This window comes from Monodon monoceros, unplaced genomic scaffold (genome assembly GCF_005190385.1).
Source record: "Monodon monoceros isolate NGI ecotype Baffin Bay Population unplaced genomic scaffold, NGI_Narwhal_1 Super_Scaffold_10, whole genome shotgun sequence".
NCBI classification, from domain to species: Eukaryota; Metazoa; Chordata; class Mammalia; order Artiodactyla; family Monodontidae; genus Monodon; species Monodon monoceros.
In genome coordinates, this window is record NW_021703766.1 from 11,619,417 (window position 1) to 11,637,844 (window position 18,428).

The 18,428-nt window shown below is 36.6% G+C and overlaps 1 pseudogene; it reads left to right on the top strand.

The window, feature by feature from the left end:
• Positions 1 to 16,961: 16,961 nt before the first annotated feature.
• LOC114904064 lies at positions 16,962 to 17,833 on the top strand (annotated as a pseudogene).
• Positions 17,834 to 18,428: the final 595 nt, after the last annotated feature.

An 18,428-nucleotide genomic window follows, 5' to 3' on the forward strand; every position in this document is an offset into this window, starting at 1 on the left:
AAAAGAAAGAAAAACACACAGCACATGAAGGACCAAGGTAAAAACCCACCAGACCTAACAAATGAAGAGGAAATAGGCAGTCTACCTGAAAAAGAATTGAGAATACTGATAGTAAAGATGATCCAAAACCTTGGAAATACAATAGACAAAATGCAAGAAACATTTAACAAGAACCTAGAAGAACTAAAGAGGAAACAAGCAACGATGAACAACACAATAAATGAAATTACAAATACTCTAGAAGGAATCAATAGCAGAAAAACCGAGGCAGAAGAACGGATAAGTGATCTGGAAGATAAAATAGTGGAAATAACTACTGCAGAGCAGAATAAAGAAAAACGAATGAAAAGAACTGAGGACAGTCTCAGAGACCTCTGGGACAACATTAAATGCACCAATATTCGAATTATAGGGGTCCCAGAAGAAGAAGAGAAAAAGAAAGGGACTCAGAAAATATTTGAAGACATTATAGTTGAAAACTTCCCTAATATGGGAAAGGAAACAGTTAATCAAGTCCAGGAAGCACAGAGAGTCCCATATAGGATAAATTCAAGGAGAAGCACACCAAGACACATATTAATCAAACTATCAAAAATTAAATACAAAGAAAACATATTAAAAGCAGCAAGAGAAAAACAACAAATAACACACAAGGGAATCCCCATAAGGTTAACAGCTGATCTTTCAGCAGAAACTCTGCAAGGGAGAAGGGAGTGGCAGGACATATTTAAAGTGATGAAGGAGAAAAACCTACAAATAAGATTACTCTACCCAGCAAGGATCTCATTCAGATTTGAGGGAGAAATTAAAACTTACAGACAAGCAAAAGCTGAGAGAGTTCAGCACCACCAAACCAGCTTTACAACACATGCTAAAGGAACTTCTCTAGGCAAGAAACGCAAAAGAAGGAAAAGACTTACAATAACAAACTCAAAGCAATTAAGAAAATGGGAATAGGAACACACATATTGATAATAACCTTAAGTGTAAATGGATTAAATGCTCTCACCAAAAGACACAGACTGGCTGAATGGATACAAAAACAAGACCCATATATATGCTGTCTACAACAGACCCATTTCAGACTTAGGGACACATACAGACTGAAAGTGATGGGATGGAAAAACATATTCCATGCAAATGGAAATCAAAAGAAAGCTGGAGTAGCAATTCTCATATCAGACAAAATAGGCTTTAAAATAAAGACTATTACAAGAGACAAAGAAGGACACTACATAATGATCAAGGGACTGATCCAAGAAGAAGATATAACAATTGTAAATATTTATGCACCCAACATAGCACCACCTCAATACATAAAGCAAATACTAACAGCCATTAACAGGGAAATTGACAGTAACACATTCATTGTAGGGGACTTTAACACCCCACTTTCACCAACGGACAGATCATCCAAAATGAAAATAAATACAGAAACACAAGCTTTAAATGATACATTAAACAAGATGGACTTAATTGATATTTATAGGACATTCCATCCAAAAATAACAGAATATACTTTCTTCTCAAGTGCTCATGGAACATTCTCCGGGATAGAGCATATCTTGGGTCAAAACTCAAGTCTTGGTAAATTTAAGAAAATTGAAATTGTATCAAGTATCTTTTCCGACCACAACACTATGAGACTAGATATCAATTACAGGAAAAGATCTGTAAAAAATACAAACACATGGAGGCTAAACAATACACTACTTAATAACGAAGTGATCACTGAAGAAATCAAAGAGGAAATCAAAAAATACCTAGAAACAAATGACAATGGAGACACGATGTTCCAAAACCTTTGGGATGCAGCTAAAGAGGTTCTAAGAGGGAAGTTTATAGCAATACAGTCCTACCTTAAGAAACAAGGAACATCTCAAATAAACAACCTAACCTTGCACCTAAAGCAATTAGAGAAAGAATAACAAAAAATCCGTAAAGTTAGCAGAAGGAAAGAAATCATAAAATCAGATCAGAAATAAATGAAAAAGAAATGAAGTAAACGATAGCAAAGATCAATAAAACTAAAACCTGGTTCTTTGAGAAGATAAACAAAATTAGCCAGACTCATCAAGAAAAAAAGGGAGAACACTCAAATGAATAGAATTCAAAATGAAAAAGGAGAAGTAACAACTGACACTGCAGAAATACAAAAGATCCTGAGAGATTACTACAAGCAACTATACGCCAGTAAAATGGACAACCTGGAAGAAATGGACAAATTCTTAGAAATGCACAACCTGCCGAGACTGAATCAGGAAGAAATAGAATATATAGACAGACCAATCACAAGCACTGAAATTGAGACGGTGATTAAAAATATTCCAACAAACAAAAGCCCAGGACCAGATGGCTTCACAGGCGAATTCTATCAAAATTTAGAGAAGAGCTAACACCTATCCTTCTCAAACTCTTCCAAAATATAGCAGAGAGAGGAACACTCCCAAACTCATTCTACGAGGCCACCATCACCCTGATACCATACCAGACAAAGATGTCACAAAGAAAGAAAACTACAGGCCAATATCCCTGTTGAACATAGATGCAAAAATCCTCAACAAAATACTAGCTAACAGAATCCAACAGCACATTAAAAGGATCATATACCAGGTTCAAGTGGGGTTTATTTCAGGAATGCAAGGATTCTTCAATATACGCAAATCAATCAACGTGACACACCATTTTAACAAATTGAAGGAGAAAAACGATATGATCATCTCAATAGATGCAGAGAAGGCTTTCAACAAAATTCAACACCTATTTATGATTAAAAGCCTCCACAAAGTAGGCATAGAGGGAAATTTCCTCAACATAATAAAGGCCATATATGACAAACCCACAGCCAACATCATCCTCAATGGTGAAAGACTGAAACCATTTCCACTAAGATCAGGAACAAGACAAGGTTGCTCACTCTCAGCACTATTATTCAACACAGTTTTGCAAGTTTTAGCCACAGCAATCAGCGAAGAAAAAGAAATAAATGGAATCCAAATCGGTAAAGAAGAAGTAAAGCTCTCACTGTTTGCAGATGACATGATCCTATACATAGAGAATCCCAAAGACGCTACCAGAAAACTACTAGAGCTATTCAAGGAATTTGGTAAAGTAGCAGGATACAAAATTAATGCACAGAAATCTCCGGCATTCCTATACACTAATGATGAAAAATCTCAAAGTGAAATTAAGAAGACACTCCCATTTACCACTGCAACAAAAAGAATAAAACACCTTGGAATAAACCTACCTAAGGAGATAAAAGACCTGTATGCAGAAAATTATAAGACACTGATGAAAGAAATTAAAGATGATACAGATATATGGAGAGATATACCATGTTCTTGGATTGTAAGAATCAACATTGTGAAAATGACTCTACTACCCAAAGCAATCCACAGATTCAATGCAATCCCTATCAAACTACCACTGCATTTTTCACAGAACTAGAACAAAAAATTTCACAATTTGTATGGAAACACAAAAGACCCCGAATAGCCAAAGCAATCTTGAGAAAGAAAAACGGAGCTGGAGGAATCAGGCTCCCTGACTTCACACTATACTACAAAGCTACAGTAATCAAGGCAGTATGGTACTGGCACAAAAACAGAAATATAGATCAATGGAACAGGATAGAAAGCCCAGAGATAAACCCACACACATATGGTCACCTTATCTTTGATAAAGGGAGCAAGAACATACAATGGACAAAAGACAGTCTCTTCAATAAGTGGTGTTGGGAAAACTGGACAGGTACATGTAAAAGTATGAGATTAGAACACTCCCTAACACCATACACAAAAATAAACTCAAAATGGATTAAAGACCTAAATGTAAGGCCAGACATCATCAAACTCTTAGAGGAAAACATAGGCAGAACACTCTATGACATAAGTCACAGCAAGATCCTTTTTGACCCACCTCCTAGAGAAATGGAAATTAAAACAAAAATAAAGAAATGGGACCTATGGAAAATTAAAAGCTTTTGCACAGCAAAGGAAACCATAAACAAGATGAAAAGACAACCCTCAGAATGGGAGAAAATATTTGCAAACGAAGCTACTGACAAAGGATTAATCTCCAAAATTTACAAGCAGCTCATGCAGCTCAATAACAAAAAAACAAACAACCCAATCCAAAAATGGGCAGAAGACCTAAATAGACATTTCTCCAAAGAAGATATACAGACTGCCAACAAACACATGAAAGAATGCTCAACATCATTTGAGAAATGCAAATCTAAACTACATTGAGATATCATCTCACACTGGTCAGAATGGCCATCATCAAAAAATCAAGAAACAATAAATGTTGGAGAGGGTGTGGAGAAAAGGGAACACTACTGCACTGTTGGTGGGAATGTAAATTGATACAGCCACTATGGAGAACAGTATGGAGGTTCCTTAAAAAACTAAAAATAGAACTACCATACGACCCTGCAGTCTCACTACTGGGCATATACCCTGAGAAAACCATAATTCAAAAAGAGTCATGTACCGAAATGTTCATTGCAGCTCTATTTACAATAGCCAGGAGATGGAAGCAACCTAAGTGTCCATCAACAGATGAATGGATAAAGAAGATGTGGCACATATATACAATGGACTATTACTCAGCCATAAAAAGAAATGAAATTGAGTTATTTGTACTGAGGTGGATGGACCTAGAGTCTGTCATACAGAGTGAAGTCAGTCAGAAAGAGAAAAACAAATACCGTATGCTAACACATATATATGGAATCTAAGAAAAAAAAAGTCAAGAAGAACCTAGGGGTAAGACGGGAATAAAGACACAGACCTACTAGAGAATGGATTTGAGGATATGGGGAGGGGGAAGGGTAAGCTGTGACAAAGTGAGAGAGTGGCATGGACATATATACACTACCAAACGTAAAATAGATAGCTAGTGGGAAGCAGTCGCATAGCACAGGGAGATCAGCTGGGTGCTTTGTGACCACCTAGAGGGGTGGGATAGGGAGGGTGGGAGGGAGGGAGATGCGAGAGGGAAGAGATATGGGAACATATGTATATGTATAACTGATTTACTTTGTTATGAAGCAGAAACTAACACACCATTGTAAAGCAATTATACTCCAATAAAGAGGTTTAAAAAAAGAAAGAACCCAGGGACCTAAAATATAAAAAGATTTTAACAACTATCTGTGGATCATATTGATGGACGGATGAGTGAAAAACTCTATTTGTGGAAATATCTTTGATATTTGATTTATTGCATTGATGAGATTACTTTCGACAATTTACTATAGTGATCCTATTACTAAATTGCAATACCTTGAAGAAATTAATTAGACTTATTGACCCTCAGTATAACATATACAGTAATTATTACCTAACAGGGTTTATTTGTAAGGAACTATGATTTGTAATAACTATTCTTATTATAGGGAAGCCTCAAAAACTTTGCCTACTTCATATCTGCCCCTCACCCTCTATCACATACAAATTAGTTCACAGGAATTAGAAATGTAAGAGCGCAGATCATTATAACTTTTTATTTTGAAATAATTTCAAACACCAGATTATCTGTAATAATATCACACAGATTGTTTATCATATCAGCTATATGTTTCATATTTACAAAGTGAAACCGCCTTCTAAATTAATAGTAGTAGGTAGAGCTATTGGAATTTGCCAATTAAAAAAAAGCACTCAAACATGAGTTTCAGATAAACAATAAGAATTTATTTAGAATAGTTGTGTCACTGCAATATTTGGAACATATTTATACTAAAAAACATTTTTTCTTTGTTTGAAATTCCAATTTAACTCGGTGCCCTGAATTTTATGTAGCCCCCCTGCATACCCAACAGCCAGATTCCCTAATTGTTAATATTTGCCACATTTCTTTATCAGTCTCTCCATCTCTATTTCTCTTCCTCTTCTCTGTCTCTGAATATGTACCTATGTGTCTCTGAATATGTACCTATGTGCACAACATAACATACACGTGTGATTTTTTACCCAAACCATTTGAGAGTTTGCACACTCATGCTCCTTTTCCTGTATACATTTCAAGATTATATTCTAAGAGCAGGGATATTTTCTTACATAATGACAGAAGATTACAAAAATCATAAAATTTAATGTTGAATACATACTACTGATTAATATGCAGTCCATGTTCTGATTTCACAGTTTGTTACAACGCTGCTCTTTAGAAAATTTCTAACCCATCATGCAATTCAGGATCACATACTGCTTTTATTTATCATAATTCTTTATTCACCTATAACTTTAAACATTCCTCAGCCTTTTTGTGACTCATGGTATTGTAATTTTTGGAGGAATTAGGGCCAGTTGTTTTGTATAATGTCCCTCAACATGGGTTCGTTCTTTGGGATACCAAAGAAATGATGCTGTCCTGCTGAGTGCAACAGGGCATGAAGCATATGTTAGTTTTTCTCTACAATGATGGTGGTAACTGCGAGCACTTGATTAGGGTGATGTCTATCAGATTTCTCACCTGTTGTAAAATTAGCATTTTATTCTCTTTGTAACTGAATGAGCAATTTGTGGAGAGATTTTGAAACCAGGTAAATATCCTGTTTCTCATCTAACTTTCACCCACTAGATTTAGCCTCAACTGATCATAATTGCCTGAATAAATTGTAACTATGATGGCTGCAACCTGGTAACTTTTTTTAACACTGTTACTCTTGCTACATTTATTACAAAGCATTCTACAGTAAGAAAGAATATTTTCTTCTCTCTTCTTTATAAATGCTTGAACTTAATGCATTTGTGTGTATATATTATAGTGTCTATAATGTGACATACCAATGTTTACTTCTTGACCTCCCATAATATTCATTAACAAAAAGTATCATTCTTTTCTTTGTGCTATTTTGTTCCAACTTATATTTCATGCGAAATTATAATTTATTCCTTATGCTCTTCTGGTTCATATTTTTGGAGAATAATGCATTCCTCTTTAATATGGAATTAATTATACCTGTTTGTAATTTTCTTCTTGTTTTAAAGCACTGTATATCATAAAGTCCATCTGTCACTTTTTTCATATACTAAATTTCCATATGTATTTGGGTCTATTTCATGACTTTTTAAATTTTTTTATTATTTTAAGTTTTTTTCTTAACATCTTCATTGGAGTATAATTGCTTTACAATGGTGTGTTAGTTTCTGTTGTATAACAAAGCGAATCAGCTATACAAACACATATATCCCATATATACCCCATCTTGCGTCTCCCTCGCACCCTCCCTATCCCACCCTTCTAGGTGGTCACAAAGCACTGAGCTGTTCTCCCTGTGCTATGTGGCTGCTTCCCACTAGCTATCTATTTTACATTTGGTCGTGTATATATGTCCATGCCACACTCTCACTTCATCCCAGCTTACCCTTCCACCTCCCAGTGGCCTCAAGTCCATTCCCTACATCTGCATCTTTATTCTTGTACTGCCCATAGGTTCTTCAGAACCATGTTCTTTTTTTCAGATTCCATATATATGTGTTAGCATATTGTATTTGTTTTTTTCTTTCTGACTTACTTCACTCTGTATGATAGTCTCTAGGTCCATCCCCCAACTACAAATAACTCAATGTCGTTTCTTTTTATGGCTGAGTAATATTCCATTGTATATATGTGCCACATCTTCTTTATCCATTCATCTGTCATTGGACACGTAGGTTGCTTCCACATCCTGGTTATTGTAAACAGAGCTGTAATGAACATTGTGGTACATGTCTCTTTTTGAATTATGCTTTTCTCAGGGTATATGCCCAGTAGTGGAACTGCTTTGTCATATGGTAGTTCTATTTTTAGTTTTTTAAGGAACCTCCATACTGTTCTCCATAGTGGCTGTATCAAATTACATTCCCACCAACAGTGCAAGAGGGTTCCCTTTTCTCCACACCTTCTCCAGCATTTATTGTTTGTAGATTACTGATGATGGCCATTCTGACCGGTGTGAGGTGATATCTGATTGTAGTTTTCATTTGCATTTCTCTAATGATTTGTGATGTTGAGCATCCTTTCATGGGTTTGTTGGCAATCTGTGTATCTTCTTTGGAGAAATGTCTATTTAGGTCTTCTGCCCATTTTTGGATTGGGTTGTTTGTTTTTTTGATATTGAGTTGCATGAGCTGCTTGTATATTTTGGACATTAATCCTTTGGCAGTTGTTTCATTGGCAAATATTTTCTCCCAATCTGAGGGTTGTCTTTTCATCTTGTTTATGGTTTCCTTTGCTGTGGAAAAGCTTTTAAGTTTCTTTAGGTCCCATTTGTTTATTTTTGTTTTTATTTCCATTTCTCTAGGAGGTGGGTCAAAAAGGATCTTGCTGTGACATATATCATAGAGTGTTCTGCCTATGTTTTCCTCTAAGAGTTTGATAGTGTCTGGCCTTACATTTAGGTCTTTAATCCATTCCGAGTTTATTTTTGTGTATGGTGTTAGGGAGTGTTCTAATTTCATTCTTTTATATGTAGCTGTCCAGGTTTCCCAGCACCACTTATTGAAGAAGCTGTCTTTTGTCCACTGTATATTCTTGCTCCCTTTATCAAAAATAAGGTGACCATACGTGCATGAGTTTATCTCTGGGCTTTCTATCCTGTTCCATTGATCTATATTTCTGTTTTTGTGCCAGCACCACACTGTCTTGATTACTGTAGCTTTGTAGTAGTCTGAAGTCCGGAAGCCTGATTCCTCCAGCTCTGTTTTTGTTACTCAAGATTGCTTTGGCTATTTGGGGTCTTTTGTGTTTCCATACAAATTGTGAAATTTTTTGTTCCAGTTCTGTGAAAAATGCCATTGGTAGTTTGACAGGGATTGCATTGAATCTGTAGATTGCTTTGGCTAGTATAGTCACTTTCACAGGGTTGATTCTTCCAATCCAAGAACATAGTATATCTCTCCATCTGTTTGTATCATCTTTAATTTCTTTCATCAGTGTCTTATAGTTTTCTGCATACAGGTCTTTTATCTCCTTAGGTAGGTTTATTCCAAGGTGTTTTATTCTTTTTGTTGCAGTGGTAAATGGGAGTGTTTCCTTAATTTCTCTTTCAGATTTTCTATCATCAGTGTATAGGAATGCAAGAGACCTCTATGCATTAATTTTGTATCCTGCTACTGTACCAAATTCATTGATTAGCTCTAGTAGTTTTCAGGTAGCATCTTTAGGATTCTCTATGTGTAGTATCATGTCATCTTCAAACAGTGACTGTTGTACTTCTTCTTTTCTGATTTGGATTCCTTTTATTTCTTTTTCCTCTATGATTGCTTTAGCTAACTTACAAAACTATGTTGAATAATAATGGTGAGAGTGGGCAACCTTGTCTTGTTCCTCATCTTAGAGGAAATGTTTTCAATTTTTCACCATTGAAACAACGTTGGCTTGGGTTTGTCATATATGCACTTTATATGTTGAGGTAGCCTCCCTCAATGGCTACTTGCTCGAGCGTTTTTATCATAAATGCATGTTGAATTTTGTCAAAAGCTTTTTCTGCGTCCATTGAGATGATCTATGATTTTTATGCGTCAATTTGTTAATATGGTTTATCACATTGACTGATATGTGTATATTGAAGAATCCTTGCATTCCTGCTATACACCCACCTTGATCATGGTGTATGATCCTTTTAATGTGCTGTTGGATTCTGTTTGCTAGTATTTTGTTGAGGATTTTTGCATCTATGTTCATCAGTGATATTGGCCTGTAGTTTTCTTTCTTTGTGACATCTTTGTCTGGTTTTGGTATCAGGGGGATGGTGGCCTCGTAGAATGAGTTTGGGAGTGTTCCTCCCTCTGCTACATTTTGGAAGAGTTTGAGAAGGATAGGTGTTAGCTCTTCTCTAAATGTTTGATAGAATTCGCCTGTGAAGCCATCTGGTCCTGGGCTTTTGTTTGTTCGAAGATTTTTAACCACAGTCTCAATTTCAGTGCTTGTTATTGATATGTTTATATTTTCTATTTCTTCCTGGTTCAGTCTCGGAAGGTTGTGCATTTCTAAGAATTTGTCCATTTCTTCCAGGTTGTCCATTTTATTGGCATATAGTTGCTTGTAGTAATCTCTCAGGATCCTTTGTATTTCTGCAGTGTCAGTTGTTACTTCTCCTTTTTCATTTCTAATTCTATTGATTTCAGTCTTCTCCCTTTTTTTCTTGATGATTCTGGCTAATGGTTTATCAGTTGTGTTTATCTTCTCAAAGAACCAGCTTTTAGTTTTATTGATCTTTGCTTGTTTCCTTCATTTCTTCTTCCTTTATTTCTGATCTGATCTTTATGATTTCTTTCCTTCTGCTAACTTTTCGTATTTTTTGTTCTTCTTTGTCTAATTTCTTTAGGTGTAAGGTTTGGTTGTTTATTTGCGATGTTTCTTGTTTATTGAGGTAGGACTGTATTTCTATAAACTTCCTTCTTCAAACTGCTTATGCTGCATCCCATAGGTTTTGGGCTGTCGTGTTTTTATTTTCATTTGTTTCTAGGTATTTTTTGCCTTCCTCAGATTTCTTCAGTGATCTCTTGTTTATTGTGTATTGTTTAGCCTTCATGTGTTTTAATTTTTTACAGATTTTTTCCTGTAATTGATATGAAGTCTCATAGCGTTGTGGTCAGAAAAGGTATTTAATATGATTTCAATTTTTTTAATTTACCACGGCTTGATTTGTGACCCAAGATATGATCTATCCTGGAGAATGTTCCATGAGCACTTGAGAAGAAAGTGTATTCTGTTGTTTTTGGATGGACTGTCCTATAAATATCAATTAAGTCCATTTTGTTTAATGTATCATTTAAAGTTTGTGTTTCCTTATTTATTTTCATTTTGGATGATCTGTCCATTGGTGAAGGTGGGGTGTTAAAGTCCCCTACAATGAATGTGTTACTGTCAATTTCCCCTTTTATGGCTGTTAGCATTTGCCTTATGTATTGAGGTGCTCATTTGTTGGGTGCATAAATATTTACAATTATTATATCTTCTTGGATTGATTCCTTGATCGTTATGTACTGTCCATCATTGTCTCTTGTAATAGTCTTTATTTTAAAGTCTATTATGTCTGATATGAGAATTGCTAATCTAGCTTTCTGTTCATTTCCATTTCCATGGAATATCTTTTTCCTTCTCCTCACTTTCAGTCTGTATGTGTCCCTAGGTCTGAAGTGGGTCTCTTGTAGACAGCATATGTACAGGTCTTGTTTTTGTATCCATTCAGCCAGTCTATGTCTTTTGTTTGGAGCATTTAATCCATTTACCTTTAAGGTAATTATCAATATGTATGCTCCTGTTACCGTTTTCTTAATTGTTTGGGGTTTATCTTTGTAGGTCTTTTCCTTCTCTTGTGTTTCCTGCATAGAGAAGTTCCTTTAGCGTGTGTTGTAAAGCTGGTTTGGTGGTGCTGAATTCTCTTAGCTTTTGCTAGTCTGTGTAAAGGTTTTAATTTCTCCATTGAATCTGAATGAGATCCTTGCTGGGTAGAGTGATCTTGGTTGTAGGTTTTTCCCTTTCATCACTTTAAATATGTCATGCCACTCCCTTCTGGCTTGCAGAGTTTCTGCTGAAAGATCAGCTGTTAACCTTATGGTGATTCCCTTATGTGTTATTTGTTGTTTTTCCCTTGCTGCTTTTAATATGTTTTCTTTGTATTTAATTTTTGATAGTTTGATTAATATGTGTCTTGGCATGTTTCTCCTTGGTTTTATCCTATATGGGACTCTCTGTGCTTCCTGGACTTGACTATTTCCTTTTCCATATTAGGGAAGTTTTCAAGTATAATCTCCTCAAATATTTTCTGAGTCCCTTTCTTTTTCTCTTCTTCTTCTGGGAACCCTATAATTCGAATGTTGCTGTGTTTAATGTTGTCCCAGAGGTCTCTGAGACTGTCCTCAATTCTTTTCATTTTTTTTTTCTTTATTCTGTTCTGCAGTAGTTATTTCCACTATTTCATCTTCAAGGTCATTTGTCTGTTCTTCTCCCTCAGTTATTCTGCCGTTGATTCCTTCTAGAGAATTTTTACTTTCATTTATTGTGTTGTTCATCATTGTTTGTTTGCTCTTTAGTTCTTCTAGGTCCTTGCTAAACACTCCTTGTATTTTATCCATTCTATTTCCAAGATTTTGGATCATCTTTACTGTCAATACTCTGAATTGTTTTTCAGGTAGAATGCTTATTTTCTCTTCATTTGTTTGGTCTGGTGGTTTTTTACCTTGCTCCTTTATCTGCTGTTTATTTCTCTGTCTTCTCATTTTGCTTAACTTACTGTGTTTGAAGTCTCCTTTTCGCAGGCTGCATTTCGTAATTCCTGTTGTTTTTGGTGTCTACCCCCAGTGGGTAAGGTTGGTTCAGTGGGTAGTGTAGGCTTCCTGGTGGAGGGGACTGGTGCCTGTGTTCTGGTGAAAGAGGCCGGATCTTTTTTTTCTGGAGGGCAGGACCGCGTCTGGTACTGTGTTTTGGGGTGTATGTGAACTTATTATGATTTTAGGCAGCCTCTCTGCTAATGGTTGGGTATGTGTTCCTGTCTTGCTAGTTGTTTGGTATAAGGTGTCCAGCACTGTAGCTTGCTGGTCGTTGAGTGGAGCTTGGTCTTAGTGTTGAGATGGAGATCTCTGGGAGAGCTTTTGCTCTTTAATATTACATGGGGCCTGAAGGTCTCTGACCAAAATTCTGAACTCGGCTCTCCCACCTCAGAGGCTCAGGCCTGACATCCGGCCAGAGCACCAAGACCCTGTCAGCCACACAGCCAGGTTCGAAGGAATTTTCTTGCCTTTGGGAATTCTGAGGTCTTCTGCCAGCGTTCTGTAGGTGTTCTGTAGCAGTTGTTCCACATGTAGATGTATTTTTGTTGTATTTGTGGGCAGGAAGGTGATCTCACATCTTACTGCTCCACCATCTTAAAGGTCCCCCCTATTTCCTGACTTTTTATTCTATGGCAGAATTCTATTTTTCTCTCCATGAACCATAGCAAACTATTTGAATTTTAGCTAATTAATAGTAATAACTTATACAGATTATCTCCCTCATATATTTTTTATTATTTTCACTGCTAGTCTTACAATTTCCCTTTTCTATATAAAGTTTAGTGCCCATTAATCTAAGTCCATGAAAAACAATTGCTGTTATTTTTCCTTTTGGTGAGTAGTGAGATGAAATTTAGAAAGTAACTTGGATGGTACTAACATATTTATAACATTGAGTTACCCTAAGAACAGGTGATGCTTTTCCGTTTGTCTGAGTCTACTATTTTGTCCTTGAGAAGTGTTTCAAACTTTTCCTCAACCGGTCCTCTATCTGGTTCTATTAATGTTTTCATGTTACTTACATACCATCATACCTTACTGAATTTTTTTCATAATTGATTCTTTTGTTTTTATAAATTTATTTATTTATTTTTGGCTGCATTGGGTCTTCGTTGCTGCACATGGGCTTTCTCTAGTTGCAGCGAGCAGGGCTCTTCATTGTGGTGCATGGCCTTTTCATTGCAATGGCTTCTCTTGTGGCAAAGCATGGGCTCTAGGTGTGCAGGCTTCAGTAGTTGTAGCAGGTGGACTCAGTAGTTGTGGCTTGCAGGCTCTCGAGTGCAAGCTCAGTAGTTGTGGTGCATGGGCTTAGCTGCTTGGCAGCATGTGGGATCTTCCTCGACCAGGGCTTGAACACATGTCTCCTGCATTGGCAGGTGGATTCTTAACCACTGTGCCACCAGGGAAGCCCCATTAATTGATTCTTTAGATTCCTTAGAGTTTTCCAGATATACGTTCAGGTCAGCAGCAAAAAAAAAGATAGTTTTACGGCTTCTTTATCTGTTTTATCTATTCTTATGCCTCTAAGTCAGTTCTTATGATCAATTACTTTGACTAATATTTGCATTAAAGTGCTGATTAGTGTAGAGATTGTAGGCACAATTGCCCTGTTCTTTTTGGAAATATCACTACTGTTCCTTATTAAATAAGATAATACTGACTTTAGAAGATATGCATGTGTATGTACATGTGTATCTACACAAATAATGCACATTGTGAATATACACATATAACACATGTGTGTGTATATACACATAATACATGTGTCTACACAGATATATATGATATTAGTGTACATGTGTATGTGTGTGAGTGAAAATGTGGAAAGTTTTCTTAGAGTTTTAAACACTATTTCCATTCCACTGTTTTATTCTTCAGTAATTGAAATAACATGAATGCTATTCCTTCCTTTCCTGTCTTCCTTTTCCTCTACTTTCCATTTTACCCTTTTTAATCCATTTTTTAAATCTCATTTTTGTTCTTTGGGGTTTTGTTTGTTCATTTCTATTATTAACTTATGAATTTATGAATAAAGGTGGGTTTTCATATTGTTAAATGCTTTTATGAATATATTTAATTCCATGTTAACTATTATTATACAGTTTACCTCTAATTTACGATTATTGTTTCAGGGAGAATTTCCGTCAATTGGTATATGTTGACTTCCTATTTTTCTTGTTATCTTCACTGTATTGAAGTGTTTTTACAAAATTTCTAGTTTAATGGTGCTCTGTCATTGTTGCAAAATCCAGTTACTTAGTGGATGTTCATCTTTGTTTCGGTGGTGTTAATGACAACAAATTAACAACTTTACATTAAAAAGTTATTTTTCAAATACATATTAATAATGCTTAGTTTTACTTCATTTCAATTCACTCTAAAGATGAAATAATTTTTCTGAATTACCAATGCTATTAAATTAAAATTTTAATAATTGTAAATTAATACAAAATAAGTAATGAATAGTAAAAGCATCTTTTCTCTTGTTTGTATTTTTAAAAATTGATGTAATGGGAAATAAATCTTTGTTCATTTAATGTTTAAATTAATATCCATTTAAAATTTTACAGATAAGTGCATAAAGCCTGGGAAGAAACTCAAACTGGAATATGGGCTAAAATATAATTTTCTTAAGATAATGTCAAGATTCTGTAACAAAAAAGAGGTGTTTTCCCATTTATTTTGATATATCTTAACAGTAAACTGATGGTAAACTCAGTAGGGTAATTGAGGTGCTCTTTACAAAGGTGTGGGAAAATGTTAGGGACAACCAACAGGGCATGGTACTTTGAGGCCAGCCACATAAGAAAGCTATGGTACTCTGAGGCCAGCCACATGAAAAACCTATGCCACCTCTTCTGTAGGGGCAAAGGGCTGGGTGATTGTCTGAAACCTGAGGAAATTGCTAAATAGAAAGTGACAGTTGGCAGGAGCTGTGGCCATCGATAGAAGGGAACAATCAAACCAGGTGAGTTGGCAAGGATGGAGCCAGGGTAATAAGTACACTCCTCCCCTCTGTCTCACGATGCACTCAATCTGCAGAAAGATTCTGAGTGTTCATTGCAGCCTGGTATTTAATTGATATATTTTTTATTACTGGATAATTTATCTTTTAGTAATTATCAGTATTTCAATTTCCCTTAAAATATCCATCCATATCATTTTCCTATTTTATTTTATTTACTGTTTTTTCTCAATATTTGTATGATATATGCATAGTTTAAATATCTCTATATTAACTATTATTCTGTAATAAATGTTGTAAAGGTTTTTCTTAGTTTGTCGTTTGATCTTTAATTCTTTGCAGTGCCTTTGATGTACAGAAGATATGTTTTATAGGGCTAAGTATACTAGGGCTTATTATATTATTTCTTCTGGGAATATTTTAAAAATTATAAATACCTTTCTTATCTATTTGTTAGCCTAATATATTTGTAGATTTTTTTTGATATCTACGATTTAAGTATAAGTGTAAGTATAGATGTTTAAAAGAGCTCAGAATATTTTTTTCTTGTGATGTTAGATAAGAATTCTAAGGAGTATATGTGTGCACGTGTTTGTGTGCGCTTATTTATATAGACAATTAGCCCAATGATTTTTTTAAAATAATCTATTCCTTTTCATTTTATTATATGCATCACATCAGAGTCTCTTTAAAGATCATGTAAATTGTTTAACTGATCTATTTATGCCAGCATCACACTGTTTTAATTATTATAGATGAATCATTTTGGGCTTCTGATAAGGCAAGTCACTTTGAAGCCTGTTTCTGCTCAGTGATGCTCATCTTTTACACTGAATCCTTCATTCAGTTCCATCAATCGTTTCCCACACAGAGAATGTAAATCAATAGAGTTCCTGTGTTGAGAAACCTGGGGCGTACAGTAAGAAAATGGAACAATTTGCAGAAGACCTTATGCAAACTCAAAAATGTACCTCATCCAATTTGGCAATATAAATGTCTCCACAAATTGCATTAATGTAAATTGGCTAGGGTGATCCAATCACCTGTAAGCCTCTTTAAATTGTCATTCATAAAGGTAAAGTATAAAGTGGCTTTCTATCTATCATAAAATGTGTGTGAATAATTGTTCAGTTTGATTTCTGTATGTTTCTAATCAATGTAATATAGTTTTGAATTGAGAGTTAAAGGCAACTCAAATGAGGAAGAAAATTATTACCCAGCTTTAGATCTGATTCACATTAAAGCAAAAGTTATTTCCACACTTTTTAAGATAAGTGCTGAAATGTCCAGAAGCTATGCCTGCTTCCATGATGAACATGTTTTCTTCTTGCACCTTGGGGAAATTGGCTCGTGAATGCACAATGTTCATCAGCTCTCTCATTCTCTGGGCCACCTGCTAATTTGCTGTAAGCAACAGAAGTAATGATGATATTTTTGTGTCTTCACCCACTAAATTACTTTCATGCCCCAAATGTCCTAATTGGTATTCTGTTCCTCAAAGCGTCCATAGTTGATTTTCATAAGGAAATGAAAATGTCGGTGGGGTTGTCCGTCTGAGCTCCCCACAGGTAGATGAGTCTTATGACACACCGGCCACCACCTCGGCTCGGAAGTGATGCCGTGCTCAGCATCACTTGATGGGGCTCCTACATTAAGACTTACAAAACTCTCTGTCCATCCCCGGGCCTGTGAAAGCACCTCTCCTCCGCGGCCTCCGTCCTGCCGCCATGTACTGGTGCCTGGGTGAAGCGCTGCTGCTGTCCCATGTCGGGCCCACAGCCCTAGGTTCGGCGGCGGCCAACTCGGCCGTGGCTGCTGGGCCAGGCTCACGGGCAGCCCGCCGCAGCCGCTGCCGCCCCGCAGCCAGGGCTCACGTCGCCCGGCCGGCGACACTACAGCGAGGCAGCGGCTGACGGCGAGGACGACCCCAACTTCTTCAAGATGGTGGAGGGCCTTCTTTGACCGCGGCACCAGCATCTTGGAGGACAAGCTGGCGGAGCGAAGCAAAGATCTACGAAGAGAGCATCTTGGAGGCGGACTGTGACATACTGATCCCTGCTGCCAGCGAGAAGCAGCTGACCAAGTCCAATACACCCAGAGTCAAAGTTAAGAAGCCAAGATTATTACTGAAGGTGTCAACGGACTGACAACTCCAGAAGCTGATAAGATTTTCCTAGAGAAGAACATCATGGTTATTCCAGATCTCTACTTGAATGCTGGAGAAGTGACAGTATCTTACTTTGAGTGGCTGAAGAATCTAAATCATGTCAGCTATGGCCGTTAGACCTTCAAATATGAAAGGGATTCTAACTACCACTTGCTCATGTCTGTTCAAGAGAGTCTGGAAAGGAAATTTGGAAAGCACGGTGGAACTATTCCCATTGTACCCACAGCACAGTTCCAAGACAGGATATTGCACACCTCTGAGAAAGACATTGTGCAGTCTGGCTTAACTTACACCATGGAGCGCTCTGCCAGGCAAATCATGCACACAGCCATGAGGTATAACCTAGGATTGGACCCGAGAACAGCTGCCTATGTCAACGCCATCGAGAAAGTCTTCAAGGTGTACAATGAAGCTGGTGTGACCTTCACATAGACCGGACGGGACTGCGGCTGACTTCCCCACTACCCTCTTCACCTCTTCATCTGCAGACCTATCACAGGTTTATATGTAACCACAGAAATCTCTCTCTCATGACTTAATAGATAATGGACACCATTCTCAACAAGTCAATCCAAATCAGCCACTTAAGAAAAAAAGTTAGGGGATCATATGTAAGCTAATAAGTGATAGTAGAAATTAGCTATGTCAGAGAGCCATTTGGGCATTTTGCCTTTAAGTAAAGTCTTTTCCCTCTGCCTGTGCTGCCTTGTTCCATGGCTGTTTCCCAGCACAGTCAGCTGTAGCCCTGGGAAAGCACCTTTTGTCCAAGAGCAGTCAGTCACTTGCCACTTCAGCTCTGGGCAGATCTATCAGGTGCTTGGACACATTTAAGAAGCAGGTATATGGCATTTTCAGGAGGTAGCATGGTCCTCAAGTGAGTTATTGGTATTTTAAATCAGCAAAATAACTCAATTTTACAGGTTACAAACAAAAAAACTTTCTCTTCATGCATTTTATTCTTTTAGAATAAAATAAGTGCATGCTGCTGTAATAAAATTGCCTTTAATCACTTTATAAGCCTAACCTT